Genomic DNA, 16,548 nt, shown 5'->3' with positions numbered 1-16,548 from the left:
CCGGGTGCTTCACCTGCATTCAGCAATTATGGGCAAGCCGGACAGACAGCAATCAAAAATAAATTTTGAGACACGTAAAACCCCGAAAGGTCAGGCGGAACCGGTGGAAGAAGATGCGGCATCGGGTAGCTCAGAAGAATGCAATATGGTGGACATTCTCAAGGCCATTAAAACCAACCTGCAAGAAATTAATGGCAAACTGGACAATTTGACGGGGCGAATGGATAGAATGCATGCCAAAATGGAGCAACACGGGGAGAGACTAGATGACGCCGAGAAACGCATATCAACGGTGGAAGATGACACACATGCCACCACCACCAAATGCACAGGCATGGAGAAAGTACTGGAAGTAATCAGAGTCAAGGCGGAGGAATTGGAAGCGAGATCGCGTCGCAACAACGTATGCATCGCAGGCCTTCCCGAGACGACCAACACGGGACGCATGGAGACATATATCGAACAATTATGTAAGGATGTCTTTGGAGAAGATTCCATGTCTCCAATTTTCATCATCGAACAGGCACATAGATCTTTGGCGCCCAAACCTCCAACAGGCGCAACTCCTCGGCCTATAATCGCCCGTGTCTTAAACTACAGGGACAGAGACACCATCCTGCGACTCGCAAGGGATAAAGGCACCATCACCTACCAAGGTAATAAATTGGACTTTTACCCGGATCACACATACGCGGTGCAACAGGCTAGAAAAGAATTTCACACCGCCAAGGCCAAGCTCCGAGACCTGCAAATACCATATGCCATGCTCTATCCGGCGCGCCTCAGAGTCACATGGGAGGAGAAGCCGATCTTCCTGACAACCCCCAAGGCAGCCATGGACTTCATTAAAAAGGTAGCATCCAAGAGTAAAAAGGGGAACAACAGGGAGGACACACATGAGCCTGAGTAAAGGTAAGATGTCGAGCTACTGCTTTGCAAGGTGGGAAGTGCATTTTTTCGAACACTGGATGCCTTGCTGAGGGTCCCCCCTCACCAAAATAAGACAAGTTAACTGGAAGGTTGATGCACATTCAGCGAACATTGACGAATGGACAATACCTGTTTGAGCTGAACTTATGAGACACACCGCAACACAATCTTGCAACCATGACAAGTGTATCGTCACCCTAGTACTGCCGCTATGAAACATGTGTAGACTTGCACTGAGGTAACCAGCAGATAAGGCCTGATACAAAAGGTGCGGTGAGGTACATTGCAGCTGCCACAGGGCTTCCACACATGGTAACGGTTGCAAGCCTCGGGGTAGATGGAATCCCGAAAGCACCCTATCCGTTTTACTGCTGGATTATTTTTTGAGCTGGCAACCCACACTCTGAATTTATACGATCTGATCTGCCCCCATCCTTTAAGTAGGGTGGTGGAAGTGTATCCCCGGCGGACCTCCACATGGGAGATCCCCACAAAGTTATGGTTTCCGAGGTTGTTCCTAGGGCTACATGGCTTCGGCAAAATTGGGTTGCTGAAGTGGGTGGGTATGGGGGAAGTTGGGGTTTTGTTAAATCGACAATGCCAGGGCATTTGAGATGCATCGCTAATTCCCAAAATGTGTATCAGGTACAAGGCAATTATGATCATCTGTGTTTTGTAATGAACAATGTGCCTATAGATTTTCTGATGAGATTTGTACAGTTGTATTTCACATCACTGTTACGTTATGGCTGGACATAGTGAACTAAATTTGTTGACTTGGAACGTACGGGGCATAATTAATCCGAAAAAGACTAGACAGATCATCGCAAGTTTGGATAGGCAGCACATAGACATTGCATTACTGCAGGAAACGCATATAGCTCCAACTATGTGCAGAAAGATTGGGACGAGATGGGCTGAATCTTGTTACTCGTCCACATATTCATCTTACTCCAGGGGGGTAATGACATTGATAAGAAAAGGTGTTAAGTACAAAATCCACAGGTCCGTTTCAGACCGATATGGTAGATATGTAATAGTATCTGGAATGCTCCGTGGGCAACCCCTAACACTGGTAAATGTCTACGGCCCGAATGTGGATTCCCCTGAATTCTTTCAGGAGCTTTGGAATCATATGACGGAATTCACTGACACGAACATCATATGGGGGGGGGGATTTCAACGTTGCATTGAATGACACTCTAGATCGTTCTGGAACCTCCATGTAACCACATAAACGAGCTAGAGGTAAGATACAAGACTTAATGGATACTTTCCCCCTAAAAGATATCTGGAGAGTCAGAAACCCGGTGGTTACTAATGCCACTCACATAAACGCAATGTATGGTAGCTGGTCCAGGATAGACTACTGGCTGGGTTCTGATAATGTATTGATGTGGACAAAACATATCACCACGCTACCTAGGACTATATCGGACCACAACCCGGTCATGTTACAGATACAAATACCACACTACACACCCCCACCATTTAGTTGGAGATTCAACGCTAAGGCGCTTCTAGATCCTCTATATGCGGATAAAATTACCACAGCCATCAAAGAATATTTCCACTTTAATGTAGCATCGGTCGAGGATCCGGGCACACTATGGGAGGCATTTAAAGTGACACTGCGGGGTGTTTGTATTGGCGCTAAGGTGGGGATATTGCGCGATATCAGAGATCAGATAGAGAAGTGTGAAGTAAAAATAAGAGCTCTGGAAATGGAATATGAAAGGACGCAGGATGTTACTATTCTGGGGGGCCTCAGACAAGCACTCACTGAGCATCAAACATATGCCGCAGATGAATTAAAGTATGTTACTAAACGACCCTTAGCCAAACAATATGGGGAGGGTGGAAGGCCAGGCAGAGTGCTTGCATCGAAAATTTGCGAAGGGAAGGCAACACAAGCTGTGACACAGATACGGGACGCAGAAGGCACACTACTGACGCAACCGGCAGATATACTCCGCTGCTTTGTAGATAGCTATAGCGCATTGTACACCTCAAAGCAAACACCACCCCCGGAAGAAACATTTGACTATTTACGCGATATTGCCATTGCCTGGCTATCAGACCGGCAGCGGGAATATTTAGCGATGCCCATCACGGTCGAGGAGGTGACAGACATTATTCGCTCACTACCAAATGGTAAGGCACCCGGCCCAGATGGGTTTACCTGTGAATTTTACAAGACATACTCAGACATTCTGGCTCCACATCTAGTAGCCATGTACGGTAGTGCCTTTGATCAAGCCACCTTACCATCATCCCTGCGTGAAGCTGTGCTGATAGCACTCTTGAAGCCCAACAAAGACCCAGACCTTTGTGACTCTTACCGTCCTCTATCACTGCTGAATGTGGACTCGAAAATACTGGCCAAAATTCTGGCGGTCAGATTACAGCCCTTGATGACTAATTTGATATTGCCAGACCAAGCTGGGTTCATACCCACAAGGGCAACCTCCCACAACACCAGAACATTGTTTGCAATGTCCCATTATTTAACACCTGACACTAAGGCGGTGGCGGTTATGCTCGATGCCGCCAAGGCATTCGACTCGATTGAATGGCCGTACCTGCTCAATATGTTACACCGCATGGGCTTTCCCGCACGGTTCATAACATGGATATCGCTCCTTTATATGAATCCGGTAGCCAGGGTGCGTGTAAATGGCTATATCTCAGACCCCTTCCATATCAAACGAGGCACGAGGCAAGGATGCCCTCTCTCGCCCTTTCTATTTGCGCTTGCATTAGAACCACTTGCCTGCATCATTAGACAGTCCCACAATCATTCAGCTCTACATTTCCCAAGTCGCCCTTTGCATATATCCATGTACGCGGATGACATGCTACTATACATTAGAGACCCCGAACAAAATTTGAACCCAGTACTACGCGAATACATTAAATTTGGCAGACACTCTGGCTTGCAAATCAATTGGGAGAAATCATCTATAATCCCCCTTACTAACACCACAACAAAACATGCAACGGATTTCCCATTGGATTGGCAGACTGACCCGGTCCGTTATTTGGGGATCTGGTACAGCAGAGACCCTGTGGAAATTATCCGCACAAACTATGGCAGAGTACTGGATAAAATGGAAGGGCAAATCGACCGGTGGATACAACTGCCACTGTCGTTGGCTGATCGTATAGCCATAGTGAAAATGAATATCCTCCCCAAGCTCCTGTACCTGTTTAACAATATACCGATAACACCCCCGAAAGCGGTGTTTAAAAACGTAACCTCGCTGGCTCTCAAACTCATATGGGCGGGTAAACAAGCACGCATAGATTTGCAGACTCTGACGTTACCCTACGAAAGAGGTGGCTTTTGTGTACCTGACTTTTATCTGTACTACCTCTGTGCTCAGGCACAGTATGCCACATACTGGTACCATGAGGTTCCTTACTTAACACACACAGCGGTGGAGGAAGGGGACGCCTTTCCAATACCACTGACCGCAGTACTTACACACAAACGCCCGCCGTTGCACACGGCAGACATCAACACGGTTGACACTACTGCGGCCGCTTGGAGATCACTTGGCCGGTTGACGCACAAAATGCCACTTTATGCGCCAGCGTTACCGCTGCATCACCATCCCCAGATATCTGTCACTAGCGAGAAGGTGGGTATGGATCTCCTAAAACAGGCGGGCATTGACACATTTGGGGACCTCTATCATGAAGGCGTCTTCAAGAACATAGATGATCTGTCTTATATCAGCAATCAAACCACACTGTTCCGTTTCACGTATTATAGATTGCAAAGAGCAGTCCGGGATCTTTACCCGAATTACCCGGCAGAACCCCCCTGTTTGGAAACACTACAATGCATTATCACCTCCTCGAAATCGACACACCTAGTTTCCCGATTGTACAAAAAAGCCCAGAGCGAGATCCCATTCACTTCCACTAAAGCATGGATGCGATGGAATGAGGCATTACCAAACCCACTGACTGAAAAAGAATGGTACACTGCATGCGCGCTGATTAAGTTGCTCACTCCTAATGGTAATTTACGCATACTACATCTAAAATATCTCCACCAATCATATCATACCCCATTACGTCTCCATAAATTTGGACTACGTGAGGATGCTGGCTGTAAGCGTTGTGGGGAACAGGACGCTGACTTTATACATCTGGCCTGGTCCTGTCAGAAAATACAAGATTACTGGGGAAAAGTAACTAAACTGCTGAAGAACATGGTGGGGGTGGAGATTGAATGCTCTATAAAAGTGTGCTTATTAGGCCTGCTCCCTGGGGTCAAAGCAGGGAGACGTAAGTACTGTGCGATTTCTCTGCTTTTAGCCAAGCGGCAAGTACCCCAATGTTGGGGAAGCACGAGAGTACCAGACACGAAACAGTGGATGAAAGATATGGCGCACTGCAGAACACAGCTAGTGACTTATGAGGAGGAGCTGCCAGCTCGGTCTAGGCCAAAAGACTATTGGACTTATTTGACGAGTTATTTGCAGACTTTGGATGCCCCCAACACTCTATGAACACTGATACCACGAGCACCAAGTCGCTTTGGATTTACTAAGTGAGGCATATGTACTAACTTGATGCAACTTTATGAACTGTATTGAATATGGCACTGAGTTTACGATATCTTACAGGTTGGGAAGAAGGATGCGGGAATGTACTGGTATTGTTGTATTACCATTTTTGATGGTTGTACTTCTTTGTTTCTGAAACTCAATAAAAAAGAATTTACAAAAAGTATTATTGGCTACATTTATGCACAGTTTATTTGACAACATTGTCCAAAAAACGCCCTTTTATAAAACAAATAAAACACGTTACGTTTTCATTCTCTACGCCTTGCAAAAATATTTTTTGAAAACGTCAACATTGTAGCCACACTAGAACTCGGCGTTTTGTAAAATAGTTCCAAGGCCTGAACAACAATTCGTATTCTATCATTATAAAGTATTTTTAAGATATAGTTGCCACTGACTTTGTAATAATGGGCAATTAGTAAGGAGAGAACTTTTACTTCGTTAACTACTTACTAATCTGATTACTTCCTAACTTGACCCAAATATATTTATTTATTTATTTATGTGCTTTTATAGCGCCTGAATAGATCCCCGAAGGGATATCTCCGCGCTTATACTAAAATATGAAAAACTTGTCTCATGCCTGGTCATTTAACAGAGGTAGTAAGTAACAGCTGGTCAATTAATCATGAAAAGGTGAGTCTTAAGGGCTTTACGAAAGGATAAATGATTAGTGATGGATTTGAGTTTGAGGGGAAGGGAGTTCCAGAGAGAAGGTCCTGTATATGACAGGGCACGACCTCCCTGACGAGATTTTTTTATTTTAGGGACCTGTAACAGTTGAGTATTGCTCGATCGGAGTGCTCGGCCTGGAACATAGGGTTGAAAAACTTTGGTCAGATATTTAGGACCCTTTCCTGTCAAGCATTTATGAATAGTACACAGAATTTTGAACTTCGTGCGTTGCCGCACTGGCAGCCAGTGTAGTTTGACCAGTAGAGGGCGGGAGGGAGTTCTGGATGGAACATTGAGAACTAACCTCGCCGCCGTATTTTGGACCACTTGTAATTTGTTTAATTGGCCCTCATTAGCTGACAATAGAAGGCCATTACAGTAGTCCAATCTACTGATCACTAGTGCCTGAACTAGGGTTTTCCTGTGACTATCAGGTAAATAGGGAAATACCCTTTTTAATAGTCCAATAGCCCTAAAGCAGGTGCCAGCAACTTGGTTGACATGATGTTGGAAAGTCAAGGCTTGATCGAATAACACCCCCAAGTTTTTGACAGTCTGCTTGGGGACAGGAACAGGCCCCAGTTCTGTGGGCCACCACTCCCCAGACCACAGTGCAGCTGCCCCCCCAAACAACAAAACCTCAGTTTTGCCCACATTGCATTGTAGGCAATTCTTGGCCATCCATCTCGATACGGCCCTCATGCCATCTGCAAAAGATTTTTGCAGGGCCGGGGTAAAGGTTTTAAAAGGGAACAGTAGCTGGGTGTCATCAGCGTAGGATATCGGGGTAAACCCATATGGCCGCACTAAGTCGGCCAGGGGGGCCACATACACATTAAATAATGTGGGGCTGAGACACGAGCCCTGTGGCACACCCCTGGTGAGCTCCCTAGAGATGGATTTATGGGATCCCAGCCTGACTTCTTGAGAGCAGCCAGAAAGGAAGCTTTCCACCCAAGACAGGGCTACACCTCCCATCCCTACATCTCTCAGACGATCGAGAAGCACTGTATGCGACACCGTATCGAAAGCAGCAGATAAATCCAGCAGCACCAGAATCATAGACCCCCCACTATCCAGTGTGAGCCTGATGTTGTTGGTCACTTCTAGTAGGGCCGACTCGGTGCTGTGGTTTGGCCTGAACCCAGATTGCGAGGGGTCCAGGCCTTCTGCTGCTTCCAGATGATTCGATAGGTGGATGTTTACGTGCTTCTCCGTCATTTTACCGATGTAGGGGAGAAGGGATTTATATATTAATTATATTTATTATATAGAATGTATGTGTGCATATATGTATGTTAGGGCCAAGTTAGGAAGTAATTAAATTGTGTATATATATATATATATGTATGTATATATATATATCTCCCAGAAAAAACACTTCGGTATAAAGCAATATATATAAAAATATAGATATGTGGATTATGTTGAATTTAGAGTATTATTAACAATGAAATCCAGTGTGAGGATGCATGCAAACATCCTGAATTGATGTTCCAAAGTTCTAGGTAAGTAAACAACTAAAGTCCGAACGTATGTGCACACAATTATTTATGGCTCTAATGAAGCTGTGTGGTACGTTTCTTTTTATGTCACACAAGTTATATTTGCACTAGATTTTAGGAGCTTTTGTTTCATTCGCCATCATGGGGGTAGGCCATGTTGCTATGAGCTGGAATAGGTAACCTGACATCTTTCTGATGCTAAAATATATCGGTTTTCTCGAGAAAATGTGGTCTGCGGCCTATGAGTGCCTAATTCCCCCTGGACGCTCTGCACCTCAGTCTGGTCTGGATGGACTGGTGTCTGCCTTGAGTCATAGTTAATGTAATGGAGAGGTCAGCGTCAGCTGTCCCTCCACTGCACCTCCCCCAGCCCTGCTGTCTCCATTCGAATGATTTCATTGGGTTGCGACTTGACGCTGAAATTCTACCTTTGAGAATGTCTTGTGATCTCTTTGAATAATTGATGGGGGTTTTCCCAGCTCTCCCATTATGCAATACCTCACACAGTGATCTCACACCTCCACCCCCATGGTAGGCTGGCCTTGCTGCCTGCTGGAGCGCAAGGGGAGGTTCTGCAACTTGAACGTGTGTGGCGTACGTATATGGTCAGTATTGTGTTGAATAGCTGTCTGCCCTCTGCCATTTTCTTCGTAATGGATTGCAGTTGCATTCACATAACTCTTAACACACCTGAGGAGGCACAGAAGCGCCTTTTCTGGATGGGAAGCCCGTGGCTAAATTTAAGTGCTTGAGTGGAAGAAGTAATTCGTATGCCAAGGCCTGTCGGACGTTCTTGTGGGGCCCAGGCCATCAAATTGAAGGGTGGCCCTTCATAGACGGAGAATCTGTTACAAAGTTTACAAATGTATCCAAAACAGAAAGAGAAGAGCATCCGCGCTATCAAGTAGAGGTAGACATGCTGGCTGCCTCGTCCTTGTAAACACGCAGCATTGTTTTTAGAATCTTAAATAAATATGTTGCGGCATGAGTGGATGGGCCCTTCAAAAAGCACAGGGCCTAGGGAAGAATGCCCCTTCTGTGCCACCGTCTGACAGGCCTTGTGTCAAGTGGCCTCTTTGAGTAATGGTCACGAGATGTGTGCTCTTGTTCTGTTGTAACAGGGTCTTCGCATGTACAAAAGCAAAACCAGCAAGACGTAGAAAACGTTGGGTTATAAATTACTAGTGTATGGAAATGGTGCATGAATACAATGTGCCTTGTGTGGAAGAGTTTTGTTGTGTGTACATGGAAGCTTTTCATATCATGTAACTGCCTATGCATGGAGTGGAGCAAAAGAAATGGAAAGTAAGACCTAGCTGCACTGTGGTTGTGCCTATTATCCTTTAGATGATATCATCCTAGGTATTGGCCATCCATCCTAATGGTCACCAGTGTTTAAATCAGCTCATTGGATCATTTTGGAAAGGGTCAGATCTTCAATAGCTTCCTTAATTGCAGGTGGGTTTGGATGTTTTGTGTCTGTGCAGTAGAATAATTTGTGAGGGTTAGTACAGAGAAGGAGTTTCAACTGGTGTGTTCTTTCTTCTAAGGAGGCATGTTCCTCTTGGATGCCAGTTTGAATGGAAGGGTTCTCTTCTGTGAATATCTTTGTAGATATACTTGTATGAAGACTTGGGGGCATGTTATCAAGAACTGCGATAAAATGATCACCGCTTTAGCGGCAGGAAACTGCCGCTAAAACGGCGATAATGGGCTTGCCAATATGCCCTTGTGAATTCCCATAGCAGCCCAGGTTAACACCAGAACCTGGGCTGGTATGGGAATTCACAAGGGCATATTATCAAGCCCATTATCACCGTTTTAGCGGCAGTTTCCTGCCGCTAAAGCGGCGATAATTTTATCGCAGTTCTTGATAATATGCCCCTTGGTCTTTTCCGTGGGTGGACTGTTATTAGAACCATACATCGAGTTGAATAAACATAATGCAAAATAAAATGAAGGAGGGGGTGGCAAGAAGGGAGGGTGGGAGCAAGGAAGGGAGGGGACGAGAAAGGGAAAGGAAAGGATGAAGGAAGGAAGGAAGTGTGGAAAAGGATAGAATGGCACGTTGGACAGAATGAAGTGAAGGAGATAAAAGAAAGCAGGACATTTGAAGGAGAGGAGGATGAGAACGAAAGAAAGTGAAGAGAAGAAGAAAGGTGCTGGAACAAAAAACGGTGAAAAAAAACCCAGCATGAAAGGGAGGAAAGAATTAAGGGCCGATGGAGGAAGTGTAGGAGGGAGAGAGAGAGTCAAGGGGTTCCTGGGCATGGAGGGCGGTGGTCGAAAGGTATAAAGGAATAACAAGCATTGGCATAGCCAATAGGTCTCGCCTTTGGGACCTTATAAGTGTTTAGCCATCCACCACCATGTCCACCACCACGTCCACCACCACATCCACCACCACCACGTTCACCACCACCACGTCCACCACCACTACCACGTCCACCACTACCACGTCCACCACCACCATCATGTCCACCACCATCATGTCCACCACCACCATGTCCACCACCATGTCCACCACCACCATGTCTACCACCACCACCACGTCCACCACCATCACGTCCTCTACCACCACCATGTCCACCACCACCACCACATCAACCACCACCACATCCACCCTATGTCCACCACCACGTCCACCACATCCACCACCACCACATCCTCCACCACCACATCCTCCACCACTACCACGTCCACCACCACCACGTCCACCACCACGTCCACTACCACCACCACATCCACTATCACGTCCACCACCATGTCCAGCACCACCACCATGTCCACCACCACCATGTCCACCACCACCACGTCCTCCATCACCATGCCCTCCACCACCACCACGTCCACCATGTCCAGCACCACCATGTCCACCACCACCACGTCCTCCACAACCACGTCCTCCACAACCACCACGTCCACCACATCTACCACCACCACCACGTCCACCACCACGTGCACCACCACCACCACATCCACCACCAACACCACATCCACCACCAACATGTCCACCACCACTACATCCACCACCAACCACGTCCACCACCACCACCACATCCACCACCACCACCATCTCCACCACCACGTCCACCACCACCACCAGGTCCACGTCCACCCAGGGGCGGCTGGTGACATTTGAAAGTGGTGAGGCGTAAAAGTTCGGGATGAGTGCCCTATAGCGAGGGAGCGTAGCGAACGAGACTGACAGTTGTAAGAGGCACATGGAGCTTCAGCCTCAGGTAGCTCCTTCTCTGCCCCTCAAAGCTCCTGGTGATGGAAGACTATGCTAAAGGTAGTGGAGAGGGATAACTAACAGTAAGGTAAAGTTAAATCATGCTAACAGCAGCTGTAACAGAAAAGGCACAGTATGGTGGTAGAAGTCCATGCAAAAATGTAGTTTCATGTGATAAGGCACAGTATAGTGATGAAGACCATGCTTAAGGCAGCTGTGAGGGATACAGCACAGTATAGGCTCCCTCCCTCTCCTGTCCCTTCTCTGTCTGCAGTCCCTGGGTGCCTCAGGTCAACCATCGTCCGGTGTGCCTCTGAATGTACTAATGCTTACCAACCATAGATTACAGTCAGGGATGCCGCAATTCCAGAACAAAACATAAATGGCCACATCTGCATGGTAAAGAATAGCAACAAAGTCAATAGGTCTGGCTTCTGTATACTTGAATGAGCTTTACCTAGATTCAGTAACAGGGAGCACAGCAGCAGACAAAGCTCTGCCAACAGCAAGGAACAGTGCAAGCAAACACCATTGTGCAAGCTTCTCTCACTCTCTCACACACAAACACATTCACCCATAAACATACAACAGGTATAGCATATTATTCCCTGACACATAGATCAGGGTTACACACACTACAAGTGACCTAAATTCCTAACAGCGGAAGTGCCTGCAATAGCAGTAAGGGTACACCATAGGCCTCTGTCAATATAACATCTTGTCTTGTGGTACTCTAAGTAATATCATGATTGGGGCACTATACAGCCGACCAATACACCTGGCATCTTAAAATACAAAACCCTTAGTTTTACTATGTTTTTTTTAAAATAAGAAAGACCTGTTGAATTTCCACAACAACTATTCAGGCTAAGGCTCGCACAATTTTGTTTCAGCTACAGATTAGCCAACAAAAATACAAACATATCTAGTAGTTAGACTCTCTAACTGAAGTAAAAAAAAAGATATCTTGAGACAGAGAAACTCACACTACCTGTGCTTAAAAACTGCTGTGTCCATTCAGCACGCACAGATCAGCACTTTGAGGCCTTCATATGGAAATGTGTGAGAAAGCCCGGTCTCGGAACGCTGCAAGATGAAACATTCTTAGATAATGATCGTAAATGATCATAAATGGAAACTGTTCTTGCATCAGGTTGGAACATCCAGTGTTTCTCGTGATGTGCTTGCAGGTTTCAGAAAGAGACTGAAGAGCACGAGGTAGGGAATACACAACATAAAGTTGTAGCTGGCTGCTATTTCGGAAGACAGTAATAGTAATAATAATAATATTTTTATAATGCCTAAATAATCATTCACCAACATTACAACCTACAAATATTGTTTACCAGTTTAAAAAGAGCTGACTAGCTCATCTCTTGCCAAAATACACAAAGAAATGTGCAAATCTCAGCTGACAAACACCCCAAATCACCAGTATCACTGTGCTAAAATAAAGTTATTTACGGTGAGGAGAAAGCCGTCAATGATAAGTACCATGTGGCAAATCAAGTGACGAAGAAGCATGGTTTGGGAGGGTGAAAAATTCTGTACCCCAAGGGCTGTGTATCTTTCTCCCGAGGCAGCACTTTTTACGAGCTTGTACAAACAAGCATTTGCAATGCAATAGGTCTCGCATTAGGAAAGTTTGAGCTATTGGTATTGTAAATGACAAATTTTGTATTTATGTGTTGGTTTTGAAAATAGCGAAATTAATAGCTTTGTCATTTACAATGCCAATAGGTATAACTTTCGCAAATGTGATACCTATAGCATTTGTAACGCAAATGTGTTTTATTTACGTGACTTAGATGTATTGATTTTACAAATAACAATGGCTTTTATTTATTTTTTAATAATTCATACTTAAATAAAAGTTATTGTAATTTATAATGGCAATAGCTTAAAGTTTTGTAAATAACTTTTGTGAAGATTATGTTCAGTGTATTTTATTGTGACGAAAATCCAAGAATAGATGTGAAATATTAACATCTTTTTGTGACATTTATAATAAAGCTTGAAATATTGAGAGAACATATTTGAACCAGTTGTTGTTGAATTGTTGCACAGATTGATGCTGTGGTGGCGCTGAGTGATGTTGTGGTGCCCCTGAGTGATGCTGTGGTGGTGCTGAGTGATGTTGTGGTGATGTGATATATAGAGTGAGGGCGATAGATAGATAGAGTGAGGGCGATATATAGATAGATAAAGGGCGATAGAGTGGGGGTGATGGATAGAGTGGGGGCGATAGATAGATAAATAGAGTGAGGGTGATAGATAGGTAGATAGATAGATAGATAGAGTGAGGGCGATAGATAGATATAGTGAGGGCGATAGATAGATAGTGAGGGCGATAGATAGATATAATTATGTGGCACTGAGTGGTATTGTGTGGAGTGTGTGTGTTGCATTCAGTAGAGTGTAATTATGGGGCGTGTAATTATGTGGCACTGAGTGGTATTTGGAGTGTATGTTGCATTGAGTGCAGTGTAATTATGTGGTGTGTAATTATGTGGCACTGAGTGGTATTTGGAGTGTTTGTTGCGTTGAGCGCAGTGTAATTATGTAGCATATAATTATGTGGCACTGAGTGGTATTTGGAGTGTATGTTGCATTGAGTGCATTATAATTATGTAACATATAATTATGTGGCACTGAGTGGTATTGTGTGGAGTGTGTGTGTTGCATTCAGTAGAATGTAATTATGGGGCATGTAATTATGTGGCACTGAGTGGTATTTGGAGTGTATGTTGCATTGAGTGCAGTGTAATTATGTAACATAATTATGTGGCACTGAGTGGTATTGTGTGGAGTGTGTGTTGCATTGAGTACAGTGTAATTATGTGGCATGTAATTATGTGGCACTGAGTGGTATTTGGAGTGTATGCTGCATTGAGCGCAGTGTAAATATGTAGCATATAATTATGTGGCACTGCGTGGTATTGTCTGGAGTGTATGTTGTATTCAGTAGAGTGTAATTATGTGGTGTGTAATTATGTGGCACTGAGTGGTATTGTTTAGAGTGTATGTTGCATTGAGTGAAGTGTAATCATGTAACATAATTATGTGGCACTGAGTGGTATTTGGAGTGTATGTTGCATTGAGTGCAGTGTAATTATGTGGCGTGTAATTATATGGCACTGAGTGGTATTATAAGGAGTGTATGCTGTATTCAGTAAAGTAATTGTGTGGCGTGTAATTATGTGGCACTGAGTGGTATTTGGAGTGTATGTTGCATTGAGTGCAGTGTAATTATGTAACATAATTATGTGGCACTGAGTGGTATTTGGAGTGTATGCTGCATTGAGTGCAGTGTAATTATGTGGCATGTAATTATGTGGCATTGAGTGGTATTTGGAGTGTATGTTGCATTGAGAGCAGTGTAATTATGTGGCGTGTAATTATGTGGCACTGAGTGGTATTTGGAGTGTATGTTGCATTGAGTGCAGTGTAATTATGTGGCATGTAATTATGTGGCACAATGGTATTTGGAGTGTATGTTGCATTGAAGCAGTGTAATTATGTGGCATGTAATTATGTGGCACTGAGTGGTATTTGGAGTGTATGTTGCATTGAGTGCAGTGTAATTATGTGGCATGTAATTATGTGGCACAGTGGTATTTGGAGTGCATGTTGCATTGAGTGCAGTGTAATTATGTGGCGTGTAATTATATGGCACTGAGTGGTATTCGGAGTGTATGTTGCGTTGAGCGCAGTAATTATGTAGCATATAATTATGTGGCACTGAGTGGTATTATGAGGAGTGTATGTGGTATTCAGTAAAGTAATTGTGTGGCGTGTAATTATGTGGCATTGAGTGGTATTGTGTGGAGTGTGTGCTGCATTCAGTAGAGTGTAATTATGTGGTGTGAAATGAAGTGCCATTGAGTGGTATTTGGAGTGTATGTTGCGTTGAGCGCAGTGTAATTATGTAGCATATAATTACGTGGCACTGAGTGGTATTGTGTGAGCGTATGTTGTATTCAGTAGAGTGTAATTGTGTGGCATATAATTATGTGACACTGAGTGTGTGACAGTGCAGTGTGTGAGGGTGCAGTATGTGAAAGGTTGCAGTGTGTGAGAGGTTGCAGTGTGTGAGAGGGTGCAGAGTGTGTGAGAGGGTGCAGAGTGTGTGTGTGGGTGCAGAGTGTGTGAGGGTGAAACAATATTATTTGCCTCTTGCTTGTTTCAATGTTTTGCGATATAGAATGTACATCCTCTGGCGACGTTTGACGTTCAGTATCAAGTCCTTCACAAGCACAGCTGTGCGCACCCACGCGTTTATAGCATACCCACACTCGCTACCCTGGATGTGTAAGGGACAGTGTCAGCTGCTCCAGGCATTGTAAAGATTTGCTGGCCTCAAAACCCAAGAGTAACGAATACACCTTAAACTCAACACTGCATGCATGACTCCAAACACCGCCTCGCATCTCACCCTTCCCTGATGAAAGGAGGGAGAAACGTTGCAAGCTCCGGAGAACGGCGACGAGCAAACCCCGAAGAAGAACCCCACCCCCCCGAAAGACAGACATCCCCTCAAGAATGACAGATGGTCCACCATACCAGCACATGTCTGCCCCGAATGGGGAGGGGCGGGTAGATATGAGCGACTCTGGGAGACACCTTTCGAGAAACAACGGCGAGCCAAGTGAATAATAAGATTCGCATTAAATAGCATTCCTCGCTAGGAGTGTTGGCCCGCCGCCACCAGAGCCGGTTAGACATGTGGAAACAACGCCACGCCGAGGCCAGGCGCACGCTCGCTGCCACACTGTGCGTGATTCAGCACAACAAAAGCGTTTACCCCACCTTTATAGGAGTACATTAACAGCCAGCATTTTATAGCGAGCGCACAACGAAACCAATCGTCTGTCAAGGCAGTAAATAACAGGTGTCGTTATCACCAAACTCTACGCTCCTCGCTTTGCCACCATCTCATAGCCACCGGAGCCATTCGTTCAAACCTCCCCCCCCACCCATGGAACTATGGGCTTTAAGGGATATTAAAGCCATGCATACATCGGGTGGGGGGAGCAACAGAAGAACACTAGAATTCGGGGGCGCAGGGCAGGTGAGAGGACGCGGTTCTGCCCAGGCACCCCGGTACCGACCATGACCGTTTAAACATTCCAGCCCCACGGGTCTGGTGCAGTGACGGCTAGTAATATACTTAAAGTTAATTTACCTGGGCTGTACAGAAGAGGGCCGGGACACTCACTGCCTTATTGATTACTCCGTAGTTCCTGTTAGGCGGGTGTCGGAACTGGGGCACAACACTGCGTGGCGTGCACAATCCCGGGCAGAAGTCAGGCAGGCCGGGGGCGGGACATCAAGACACACCGGAAGCCCAGGCAGGAGCCTACCCAGCACTAGGACATGTGGGCAGGAGGAGAAGGGCGGCTGGCGCTAGCAGGGCTCCCGTGAGGTGAGAGAGCCCCACACCGAAGGAAGAGACCGCCGCCGCCTGCAACGAGCCCTCGCCTGGAGAGCTGGAGACGAGTACCGGTGAGTAGGGGCCTTTGCTAAGCTGCGATGGCGGAGGTGTGTGTGCGCGTGCGGCGGGGGGGGGACTCTGTATGTGTGTGAGCGTGCGTGTGTGTATGTGTCTTGGAGTCTGTGT

The sequence above is a fragment of the Lissotriton helveticus genome, chromosome 11, assembly GCF_964261635.1.
Source record: "Lissotriton helveticus chromosome 11, aLisHel1.1, whole genome shotgun sequence".
Lineage (NCBI taxonomy): Eukaryota > Metazoa > Chordata > Amphibia > Caudata > Salamandridae > Lissotriton > Lissotriton helveticus.
This window is presented reverse-complemented; position numbering follows the sequence as displayed.